This window comes from Notolepis coatsorum (assembly GCF_963971535.1).
Source record: "Notolepis coatsorum genome assembly, chromosome: 11".
NCBI lineage: Eukaryota > Metazoa > Chordata > Actinopteri > Aulopiformes > Paralepididae > Notolepis > Notolepis coatsorum.
In genome coordinates, this window is record NC_140175.1 from 96,611,646 (window position 1) to 96,624,933 (window position 13,288).

The window sequence follows — 13,288 nt, forward strand, 5'->3', positions numbered from 1 at the left end:
TGATGCATCAAACAAAGGAAGGGGGGGGAAATTGGCAAAATAATCTTACATTGTTAGATTGTCATTCAATTGTGTTTGATTAAATAATTGTTATACTTAATTTTATTTGTATGTGTATACACAGGATTTCACTATTACTGGTACAGTACTTCACAGCTTTGTGTTTGTAAATTAAATCCTCCTCTTTTTTTCCTTTACTCTCCACTCTTGTCCTCTCCTCACTCTTGTTTTTCCTCCTCTCCTCCTCTCTCATTACCTCTCCTCTCCTCCTCTCTTTTCCTCTCCTCTCTTTACCTCTCCTCATCCTCTCTTTTCCTCTCCTCTCTTTACCTCTCATCTACTCCTCCTCTCTTTTCCTCTCCTCTCATCTACTCTTCATCCTCCTCTATTTTCCTCTCCTCTATTTTCCTCTCTTCTCCCCACTTTCCTATCATTCCATCCTCTCCTCTCTCCTGCTCCTCTCTCCCCTACTCCTCTCATATCTCTCCTCTCCTCTCTCCTACACTCCTCTCCTTTTCCTTGCTTTCTTGTCTCCTCTAACTGCCCCCCCATCTTCCCCCATCCACCCTCTCCATCACCACTGCTTTCCCAGGTGGTTGTACTGGACAGACTGGGGTGACGTGGCCTACATTGGCAGAGCCGGTATGGACGGTACCAACGCCAGTGCCATCATCACATCCAAGCTGGAGTGGCCCAACGCCCTGACCGTAGACTACACCACCAACAAGATCTTCTTTGCAGACTCCCACCTCAACTTCCTGGAGTTAGTTCCAGCTCCAATCCAGCGTTTTACATTTTAGGCTATAGCAAAAATGTGCTTACATAACCCAACATAACTTTAAAACTACAAACCTTATAACTACAAAGAAATTATGAACATAAATAATCCTTTTGTAGTCACAAAATATATTTAAAACTCTTTTATTTATTTTTTCTGCTACACATTTGTTTGTTACCACCTTGTTACTTTTGTTCCTTTTTTTAAAGGAACATTATGCGAAATACACTTACCGTCTTCTCCAGAGTCAGACAAGAAGATAGACACCAATTTCCTCAGATACGGCCCAGCTAGCCTAGTTGTTGGTCAAAAACACTTCTCCCTGAGGTTTAAGCTAAGCTAGTGGTGCGTATCTGCTTCCATTAATTTGCGCTAAGCTAGGCTAGCTTGCAACCAGATAGCTTTCAGGTTACATCCGCGCATTTCCCATAATGTTGTTGTGTTCCTTTTACATGGTTACAATCCCTTCTCATGACAATACAATCTTTCTCATATTCCACCCTCTTCTTCTCCAGCTTTGCAGACATGGATGGCCAGAACCGTCACCGGGCCATCGCAGGCTCCCTGCCCCACGTCTACGCCGTCACACTGTTCGAGGACTGGCTCTACTGGACGGACTGGAACACACATACCGTGGAGAAGGCCCACAAGTACACCAGAGTGTCTTTCCCCCCCATCTGAACCCTTTCAGCCTGCATCTGTCGGTCGAACTTGACCAAGTATGAATGCGAAGAAAAAGCGATAAACGCTAAAAGAACCAGGTGACTGGTCAAAGTAAAAAAAAAAAAAAAAAGACTCACAATGGATCAACGCCAGGTTCTATGTTGTGGATGTACCAGGTCCAGCTGTAGTCGGACTGACAACCAGTGAACTGTTAAACCTGGTAACTGTCAATGTTGATACAGTAAACAAGAAGGTTAACAACAGCCAGAGACCACTGAAGAAGATATCAACCATTGCAGAGCTATAGAAAGCTTACCCAGACCAGTTTGATAAATTAGGCAATTTTAGTCGAACCGCTAAGCTCTTTTTGAAAAAGGATGCTGAACCTTTCATTGACCCACCACAGAAATGCAGTATCCACATCAAAGACAAGCTCAAATCAGAGCTGGATAAAATGGTGGAGCAAGAGGTGATAAGAAAGGTGGAAGAACACACAGACTGGTGCTCCAGTCTGACGTACGGCACGAAAAAAAACGGCTCCCTTAGAATATGACTAGATCCTCAAAAACTGAATGCCAGCCTTAGGAGATGCCCACACAAAATTCCAACTGTGGAGGAATTAAACCCAGAATTAGCTAATGCCAAAATATTTAGCAAGCTTGACGCAAAAGCAGGGTATTGGTCTATAGACCTGGACAAAAACTCCTAACAACATTCCGGACTCCATTTGGCCGGTAGTGCTGGAAGCGCTTATCATTCGGTCTGAGTGTCTCTCAAGACCTTTTCCAGGCCAAGATGGACCAGATCCTAGAGGGGCTCCAAGGTGTTGTCAGCATAGCTGACGATATAGCAGTATATGGAAAAAACGAGGAAGAGCATGACAAGAACCTGACCAACCTGATGCAACGAGCTGCCGAGGCAGGTGTTGTTTTCAACAGCGACAAGTGCACCATAAAACAAAGCAACAGAGTCCCTATGATGACCTAGCCTTGTGCTCCAGGTGTTGTTCTGGCCCACTGGAGTGGGCATCTTTTGTGCAATATTGTGTGCTCATGTTCAGTGTTGTGTATGCCTCTTCTCTGGGTGGCTTGCTCTCAATGCTGTGCATGCACTTCTCACTGATGGTGATTGAGTAGAATTTTGTTTGGTACTCCCCTTCTTCATCAGCCTCTGTGCGGTCTATAGCATTGATATAGGACTCACCCCGCTGTCTGTGGTAACTCCTGGAGGCCTGTTGTCTGTCCTGTCTTTGTGGTGGTGGGGGAGACTTGCTTCTTTGGCTTTGACTGAAGCGTTGTTGTCCCTGCCGCCTGCTTTTCCTGCAGCACTTCACCAAGTGACCTCTGGTACCACAGGCAGAGCATTCATCGTTGAATGCAGGACATTGATGGGGTTTATGGCTCCTGCCACAGTTTTGGCATATTCGCCCTCTGTCCACTGCATGGATTTTCTCACCATGTGACATACCCAGTTGGTGTAACTGTTGGTTAGGGCTGATAGGGCTTCATATTTCCGCCCCTCTTTTAGAACCTCTTGTAGAGGATGGCCTTTGGGTTTGCTGTACAGGTAATTTCTCAGAGCATCGTGGGGTGTGCTGGCAATGATCAACTCCATTAAACGTTCATTGAGCTCTTCATCAATAAACTGGCATTTTTGAGCTAATGTTCTGGCTCTGGTCACAAAATCATCAATGCTTTCATCTGTTTTTTGTCTATATTGCATTCATTGGAGCCTATGGATTCTAAAGTTAACATTCAATTTTAACTGACCTTTTTAGAATTCCCATAGTTTGGCTGGCTTTTTCTTGTCAGCCTCACTGAGTCCACTAGCATTCAGCCGGTTCAGTCCTTCATCTCCAATGCCACGACATATTTTCCGTGCCTGTTTAGCATCGCCGACTATTTCTTCATCTTCAAGAGAAAGAGACATTTTTTGTTTAAACAATGAAATAGCCTCACCCTGATCCGGGTCGGCCCAATTCATTGTTGGCAAATGTGATGCCATGACGTCTTCTCGTTCGGGTTGCGTTTCCAGCGTGTGAACTGCTGCTGTCAGTTGTCAGCTGTCAGCTGTCAGATTGCTTCATTAGCGCTGATTTAGCGCTGACGGAGTGACAGGTTTCCTACGTGCCGATGCAGAATTATCCTCGGACAATCTCCCGTCGTGCTCGTAGGCAATCCACTACTGTTACCGCTGTCACCATGAAGTGTTATCGAGACAATGAAGACAATGAGTTGCAGACTGGACTCAAGTTTACTTAGGTTAACATAGACGCTCATACATACTGGTGCACTCTTATATATCGTCCGGGTCGCACCCCGGCATTATATGGTACCTACTGCATATCACTACACTCGTCATCGCCCTCTGGGGGTGGCTGACTGTCTGCCTGCACGACCGTGCTAATTACACTGGGCTGATGTGTCTCTGTTTCTACACACCTTACCGTCAGGTTCTACAAGAAAATGTTTACCTTTATCGAAGAATACCTTGGCACCGCTTGCAGTAGCAGCTATTACAGAGAATAGTCCTTGTGGGAACGATGGTACGTAGAGAACATTCTTTAACGTCACCGTACGCCGGCTCCCCCCACTGTCCGTGAGGCATACCTGTGCGTCTCCTCTCTCTAGCGCCAACCCGTAGGTGCGCCTCCCGTCTGCCAGCTCCATGCTGTGCCTCTCCGGGTGGAAAGTGTTGTCAAAGTTCTTGAACCAACTCCTGTCGTTGATGACATGGGACGACGCACCTGTGTCCACGATCAGTCCCCTCCTCTGGGCCTGCTGCAGCTGTGCCGGCCTGGCGATGCACGCTGTCCGCGCCCCGAAAGCGAAGTCTTCTTAATAATAATAATAACTTTATTTTTCTTGTCCCGTTATTCTCTGGGCGTCGTCTCGATCCGTCTCACGTCGACCGTCGCTGCCATCATGTCCGCTGCCGCCATCTTGTCCGTAGCCATCATCTTGTCCGTAGCCGCCATCTTGTCCGTGGCCGCCGTCTCATCCATGGCCGCCGTCTCGTCCATGGCCGTCATCTTGTCCATGCGCGTATCGCGCGCTCTGGTCGTGTTTCTTCATGCACGCTCTGTCTGTGTGCCCCGTGGATTTGCAGAAGCTACACCAGACAGTCTTTGTGCAGTCGCCTCTCCGATGGCCTTTCTCTCTGCATCGCCAACACGCCAGTTCCGCCGTGGTCCTGGTACTCTGCCATGGCGTCGCTTTAGCACCCTCTCTCCCGCCTCCGCGGCGGCTGGGTGGGTATCTTCTTAGGCCTCGAAGTTTCTTAACTTGGCCTTGAACTGTCCCAGCGTCATGTCCGTTGAACCGTGTGTTACCAGGAGTGTGAACGGTTTGTACAGCTCCGGTAGTCCCCTCATCACCATCGCCATCATTAGCCCATCGCTTGGTGCTTCTCCTGCACTCTTCAATGCCGTCATGGACTGCTCAGCTCTGATGACGTATTCGGTCACCGTCTCGGTGTGCCCCTTCCTCAGTCCCGTTAGTGTTATGTAGAGGGCCACGACTCTGGGTCTTCCTCGCCGATGTAATGCTCTCTCATTACCTCCAGGCTTTCTCGGCCTTTGTCTTTAGTGTCGCGGAATATCAGCCCCAAGCTGGTGTCGTCGAGCAGTGGCGCTAACTCACAGTACGCGTCTGCGTTACATTGGTCGTCCAGGGCTTGCTCTTCCGCCGTCAGGTCTCCCGTGGGGGCCGCCAGGATCGTCTCCTTCAGCCCCGTACTGTGCATGCAGCATAGCATGCGCTCTTCCCAGAGCTTGTAGTCCTCTGCTTTTCCATTGAATGAGGGCCATTTACTCCTTCCCTTGGTCGTCGCCATCCTCTTGGTTGATGGTAGGCGTAGCTTTAGCTCTTGTTGGCCTAGCGTCTAGCCACGTGGTGTTCCCTGCGCTAACCTAGCCTATACTTCAGCTAAGCTTGCTACCGTTATTATTTCGCCCCGGCGTTATCTGGGCCCAAAACCTGTTGACAGAATCCGGCTATAGGGCGACAATAATGTGGTCAAGAGGCATGGTTTCTATCTTTAGCCTTTAAGCGGCGTGGTTTATTCATTCACATGGTATTGAACAGCAGCACATGAGGTCTCCTCTCAATGAGAGGCTGGGGGGAAAATAAATAGAGTAGGAGGAGACATCTCTATTTATACTCACCACCTGGTGGTGTCTTGAGTGGCTCCGCCTAGAGCGCCCTCTAGTGGAAACAGTTATATATGCAGTTAGACAGTTACTAACAATCCTACATAGAACCTCTGACTTCAACACCTATACTTAACAGCGAGCCAGTGAAGTGAGGAGAGGACAGGTGTGATGTGGGAGAACAAAGATGATCACCGTGTACCCCAGTACCGTGTACAGCGTACTCCAGTACTCTCCTCCTTGAGACGGACACTCCTATCGACAGATATTCAAAGGGTATTGGAATGGATTACTAGAGTAGAACTACTGTTACTTTACTTAAAAATAGGAGTAAAAGTACTTGCCTGGAAAGTGACTCAAGTAAAAGCGAAACACCAAACATAAGTATGTAGTTATTTTGTTACTTTGGAACGGGAATTACAAAGATTTTGAGCATGCTTCAGTATTCAAAAATGTTTTTGAACTGAGTGCTACTTTTTAAAGATAGCAGTGAATGAATTACTAATAATATATAATATAATAATGCAGGACCTCTTTAGAGATGTCTTTATTTGGCATGCAACGACATAGGACATGCAATGGGCGGCACACACACACAGGAATACACACACACACACACACACACACACACACACACACACACACACACACACACATGCATTGTCTTTCTCAGGGTCGCCGATGCAATTGAGCTCTGCGCTTAACCCATCCCATCGTATTATTACTGTAATATTGTGTATTTTATATAATGTATTAAAGTGTTATTGTGATTTGTTTTACATGTATTACTGTCATTGTTGTTACATGTTTGTTTAGATGTTTTATGATTCCAGGTAACATCTCTTAATTAAGGGACAACAAATGGTAACTAGCCTTGGCTATAATATGGCTTGTTTACAAGCTTTGTAATACATTGTTGTAATGCATTGGAGTTTTGTTCATTAACTTCCACTGGCCCATCGCAAAAAATCACATCATATGAAATCAAATCAAATCTTTGCAAATATTTTGATCAGTTACTATAAGTCCAAGGTTTTGGGACAGTCTCTTTTTGATCACAACAAAGCTTGCATCCTTGATGGCCAGGACGGCTATGTTTCACTGTAAACGACAGATCTGATTGTACTCTTATGACCAAAAATAAAACATACACAAATACAAGTAGAAGTAAATACTCACAAATGTACTCAAGTAAAAGTACAGACAAAAAAAATATTTCATATTCATACTACAGTAACTGTAAATGCAATTAGTTACCCCCCCCCCCCCCCCATCCCTGTCTATGGAGCTTAAACATGTGTTTCACTTTCGCTAATGTTGCCCCTCATTTGTGTTATCGATGGAGCTCAAGTGTCTCTGTGTCATTTGCTGTGATCTGATAACTGCTGGATGGCTGCTTTCCAACACATTAAGACCAATATCAGAATAGACATCTTACGCCTAATTTATACTCAGAAGTGGTTGCGAATGGTTGCGGCGAGCCTACCGAGCTCCCCATCAAGCCTACCGAGCTCCCCTCAAGCCTACCGAGCTCCCCTCAAGCCTACCGAGCTCCAGCAAGACTACCGAGTTCCCTCAAGCCTACCGAGCTACCGAGCTCCCCCTCAAGCCTACCGAGCTCCCCTCAAGCCTACCGAGCTCCCCCTCAAGCCTACCGAGCTCCCCTCAAGCCTACCGAGCTCCCCTCAAGTCTACCGAGCTCCCCATCAAGCCTACCGAGCTCCTCTCAAGCCTACCGAGCTCCCCCTCAAGCCTACCGAGCTCCCCTCAAGCCTACCAAGCTCCCCCTCAAGCCTACCGAGCTCCCCTCAAGCCTACCGAGCTCCAGCAAGCCTACCGAGCTCCTCTACCGAGCTCCCCCTCAAGCCTACCGAGCTCCAGCAAGACTACCGAGCTCCCCTCAAGCCTACCGAGCTCCCTTCAAGCCTACCGAGCTCCCCCTCAAGCCTACCGAGCTCCCCTCAAGCCTACCGAGCTCCCCTCAAGCCTACCGAGCTCCCCTCAAGCCTACAGAGGTCCCCTCAAGCCTGCAGAGCTCCCCTACCGAGCTCCCCTACCGAGCTCCCCTCAAGCCTACCGAGCTCCCCTACCGAGCTCCCCTACCGAGCTCCCCTCAAGCCTACCGAGCTCCCCTACCGAGCTCCCCTCAAGCCTACCGAGCTCCCCTACCGAGCTCCCCTACCGAGCTCCCCTACCGAGCTCCCCTACCGAGCTCCCCTCAAGCCTACCGAGCTCCCCTACCGAGCTCCCCTACCGAGCTCCCCTACCGAGCTCCCCTCAAGCCTACCGAGCTCCCCTACCGAGCTCCCCTCAAGCCTACCGGCGAGGCCTACATGCGGCTGGCCAAGAATGTAACTCTGCGTCAAATCGATGCAAGCTGGCACGGACAGCGCAGAGCTGTGATTGGCCGCTGCCCTGGGCTGAGTCACGTACGTGTTTCTCTGACACACTTCCATATTTGACCATTTATCATCTCGGGAGCTTCAGTCGGAGCGTTCCATCATCGATCGTGATTAACTACATCACAAGCATGGACCAAACCCAAGGAAGACTGGCCGAGGACCCAATGCGTTGGAAATCTAGCTCCCACATGCAAAATATCAGCAACAGCCGACCTTGAAGCATATCTCTGGCTTCATTAGTACTGCCCCGCAGAGCAGCACTGTGAGCTGCATGTCTAAACCGCCCCACTATACTGACGGCTGTAATGGCTGAATTACACGTAGCTGTAGCTGTGGGGTTTCCAGCCGTGGAAACGGAAAAGGGGAAATGTGCTGTGATTGGCCCTCAAGTCTCGTGGGCCAATCACAGCCTGGGTGTCGATATAATAATGGCACACTTCCTCCTTTGGCTAATCGATGCATGTGGTTTCTGGAGAGCATCAGACCAAGCAGCACCCTTCTTGTTCACTGCTTATAGCCTTGCAGTGTGAGGGGGTGAATCCTGGGAGAGAAGCTCCACTCAGCCAGATAACAGTCTCCTCCTCTGCATCCATCATCTCACGCACAGCTGAGCAGGCAGCTGCTGCACCACCTTCACCTCCCCCTAACACAGGGGTCAGGAACCTTTTTGACTGGGAGAGCCATAAAAGCCAAATATTTCTAAATATATTTCATTGAGAGCCATATAGTATTTTTAACATATAATAAATTAAATATGTCTTACTTTTAATGCGACTTCTGGTGCTGCATGGTTTTGCTGATGGCCTTGTAATCTGGTTCATACGTGGTGAGGTTGAGCTTCATGCAGGCGTTGAGGCTTCCATCAGTTAAACGTGAGCGTAGGTTGGTCTTAATGTTCCTCATATGCGAGAATGACTGCCCACATGCATATGTAGAGCCAAACATGGTCAATACGGCAATACTCACGCTGCATTGTGTGGTATGTCACAGGAAGCTTGTTCCAAGTTTTAAGAATCAGCTGGTCTTCAGGTTGAAGATTTTTAATTTCTGTCCACTTGTGTTCCCTCGCCAGCTCTGCTCGCTATATCTTCAGCTACAGATACTATTAGCGTTTTTTTTTTTTTTTTTTTTTTGAAAAAATTCTGGGAGCCATATGCTGTCACCAGAAGAGCCATATATGGCTCGCGAGCCATAGGTTCCCGACCCCTGCCCTAACATCTCTCTCTACTAGAATGCACTAGTGGTGGCAGCTTCGCTCACGTATCAAAACACACGGGGCCCCTTGTGCTCGTTGTGTAGGTTCAAAGTAGGGATGAGTTCGAATATTCTAATTTTCGAATAGTCGATGCCAGTCTCCACATTCGATTTTCATGTCAGAGTCGATTTTTATTGAAGCAAACCATTCTTATTTAATTCCTTTTTATATTTAGAAGCAGCCTAATTAGCATAGCCTAATTGATCTAAAAGATGCACATGCTACTGTTTCTGTTTGTTTATTAAAACCAATTGATAGGCCAATGCAATGCTGTGATTATAAGCTACGATGGTGAATGTGTAATTTTGATTCAGCTGAGCCGGTCAACGTTCTGAAGGATCAAAGCAAATCAAATAAAATGTATTTGTAAGGCCCGACAACACACGTTAATGTCCCCATGGGCCGGACACGTCTTCTTTAAACAAGTCAAGAAGAAACATCACAATAAATCAAGAACAAAACAAAAACACCATAAAGTCCAATTTTTTTTAAATAAATAAAATACTGGTCTCGACTCCTAGAGAGTCAGCATTGCCTTGGCTCGGGCTGATCGCTATACTAACTCGTTTGGCTGAGTTAGGGGGAGGGGAGCCGTGGGTGGGTCCTGGGCGTTGTGGACAGCGACCCCTACAGTTTGGTCGGGGCGCCTGCTCAGCGAAGGTAGGATCTGGTGAGAGGTAGTGCGGCCTCCCACACGTTACACTCTCCCAGTGAGAATCTGCGCGGCCAGGCTGGCTGCCGGCTGGCTGCACATGCGTCGGAGGAAAGCATGTGACAGTCTCCGGCCTCTCGGACCAACAGTAGGGGAAAAGTGCGCAACAACCAGGAAGGGGGTTGGGAATTGGCATAACGACTAACAGTGGGATGGGAGAAAAATCGGAAAAAAAATATATATATATATATATATAATAATAATAATAATAATAATAATAATAATAATAATAATAATAATAATAATAATAATAATAATAATAATAATAATAATAATAATAATAATAATAATAATAATAATAATAATAATAATAATAATAATAATAATAATAATAATAATAATAATAATAATAATAATAATAATAATAATAATAATAATAATAATAATATGCAACACTCCCAGACATACCCCACGCGAAGGTAAGGAAAAACTCACTAAAACCTAGAAATAGGAAAAAATACACCACAGGCAATGTGGAGGAGAGAAACCTTAGAAGGGCCGTTCAAGGGGGATCTCCCTTCTTAGATGTCGGTGATAGTAGTGTTGAAGTAAAACAGGCAAAACAGTTGGTAAGCATGCACTCATATCATATGTGTAATGAAACACAGATAAGTGCATGCAATAGCAACTGAACATTTTGAAAGAAAAAAAATAGAGCTGATGGCGGATCTATTTGAGGCAAGGGGGCGGCGCAGAGAGGGTCGCATCCTCCCGGTCATCATCACGGGACGTCCAACACTCCGGTCATCACTACGAGACAGTCACTCACAGGGAGACAGGGAGACGGGACAGGCGTTAGACAGTTTGCGTGATTGTGATGGGCAGACATAGCAATAGATACAAGTGGTAAGCATATATGTGAATACAATAGAAGTACTTAACCCAGCAATGAACTCAACGTCTAAACCACGTTGACAGACCACGGACAGAAGACAGTAAGAAGCTGATCCATGCCCGTAGAACAGTCACTGCAATCTAGGCCAAGACGCAGAGACATCCACCACTTTGGTCAGCACTACGAGACAGCCACTCAGAGAGATGGGGGGGGGACAGGGGTTACATTTACATTTACATTTAGTCATTTAGCTGACGCTTTTATCCAAAGTGACTTACAAGTTCTGTACGACAAGCCATCAGGAAGGGCACAACTCTATCAGCTGAGCAACAATGTTCATCAAAGTGTTGAGTGCTACAGTGTAGGTTAGTTTATTAGGACAAGTGCATGACAGTACGGTTAGTTAGGGTTAGATTTCTTTTTTTTTTTTTTTTTTTTTTTAATTCAGATAATGGTTGAAGAAGTGCGTCTTTAGTCGACGGCGAAAGATTGGACGTGATTCGGCTGTCCTAACTGGGGTGGGTAGTTCATTCCACCATTGTGGGGCAAGGACTGAGAATAGGCGACTTCTCTTTGATGACCCTCCCGGAGCTTGGATAGGAGTAGGTCTGAGGCGGCCAGAAGATGCAGAGCGTAGGGGTCTTGAGGGTGTGTAGTTAGAGACCATTGACCGGAGGTAGGCGGGAGCGGTTCCCTTTGCCGCACGGTATGCTAGGTCGAGGGCCTTGAAGCGGATTCGTGCAGCAATGGGGAGCCAGTGCAGGTCCCTAAGAAGTGGGGTGACATGGGCCGACTTCGGTAGGTTTGAGATCAGGCGGGCCGCTGCGTTCTGAATGAGTTGAAGAGGCTTAGTGGCAGTGGCCGGGAGGCCAGCGAGCAGTGCATTGCAGTAGTCGAGGCGGGAGATGACTGTTGATTGGACGAGGAGTTGGGTGGCTTCTTTTGTCAGGAAGGGGCGTATCCTTCTGACGTTGCTCAGGAGGAATCGGCAGGTTCTGGTCGTCGCTGCGATGTGAGCAGAGAAGTTCAACTGGTCGTCGAGGACAACACCGAGGTTCTTGGCGGTCGGGGACGCAGTCACAGCTGCATTCTCGACTGTGATTGAAAGGTCGGTTAGGGGGGAGGATTTGGCCGGCAGGTGGAGCAATTCTGTTTTGCTTAGGTTCAGTTTGAGGTGGTTGGACGTCATCCAGGCTGAGATGTCGGACAGACAGGCCGAGATCCGCACAGAGACGTGGATATCTGAGGGAGGGAAGGAGAGGAAGAGTTGAGTATCGTCGGCATAACAATGGTAGGAGAAGCCATGAGACGTGATAATGTTACCCAGTGATTTAGTGTAGAGGGAGAAGAGAAGGGGTCCTAAAACCGAGCCCTGGGGGACACCCGTCCGCAGGGGGCGGGTGGCCGACAGGGTCCCTCTCCATGACACTTGGTAGGAGCGGTCATTGAGGTATGATGACAGCCATGTCAGCGCAGAGCCAGCCACTCCCATTCCTGCGAGGGCCGCAAGGAGGATCTGGTGGTTGACTGTGTCGAAGGCTGCAGATAGATCTAGGAGAATCAGGACAGAGGAGAGGCCTTTCGCTTTTGCTAAGTGAAGTGCCTCTGTGACCGCAATGAGGGCTGTCTCTGTGGAGTGACCAGTCCTGAAGCCTGACTGATTAGGGTCTAGGAGGTCATTCTGTAAGAGATAAGTAGTAAGTTGGTTGGATACAGCACGTTCAAGTGTTTTAGAAAGGAAGGAGAGAAGAGAGACAGGACGGTAGTTGCCTATGACGGTAGGGTTCAGGGTTGGTTTTTTTATGAGCGGCGTGACTCTGGCTTGTTTTAGGGAGGTGGGGACCACCCCCGAGTTGAGTGAGGAGTTGATGGTTGCAGTTAGGAATGGGAGGATGTCTGGTGCTATGGTCTGGAGGAGTGGGGAGGGTAGCTGGTCCAGCTGGCAAGTAGTCGGACGGTTTGACGTTACCAGTGTCAGGGTCTCTGCTTCTGTAATGGGAGAGAAAGATGACAGAGTGAAGGATGAGGTTCTCGATTCAGCATTTGGAATGGGTGGGGGTTGGGAGAAGGAGCTGCGGATGTTCTCCACTTTTTCCTCAAAGAAGATCGCAAAGTCTTCGGCAGAGAAAGATGAGGGAGGGGGGGGTGGGGGGGGGAGTGAGGAGGGAGGACATGGTAGCATGCAGTTTGCGAAGATTCTTGGCAGAGGCCTCGATCCTATGGTGGAAGAAAGAAGCTTTGGCATTAGTGATGGTTTTGGAGAATGTTAACAAGAGGTTGTGATATGTGTCGATGTCAGCAGTGAGGCGTGACTTTCTATACTTCCTTTCAGCTGCTCTCAGGACCTGTCTTTGTTCTCTCACTGGATCTGTCAGCCATGGACTGGGTGGGGAACGGCGGGCAGGTTTCTCAACGAGGGGACAGAGCTTGTCGAAGGAGGTTGCAAGGGCTGAAAGGAGGGTGGAGGTTGTCATCTCTGTGGAGAGAGCAGAG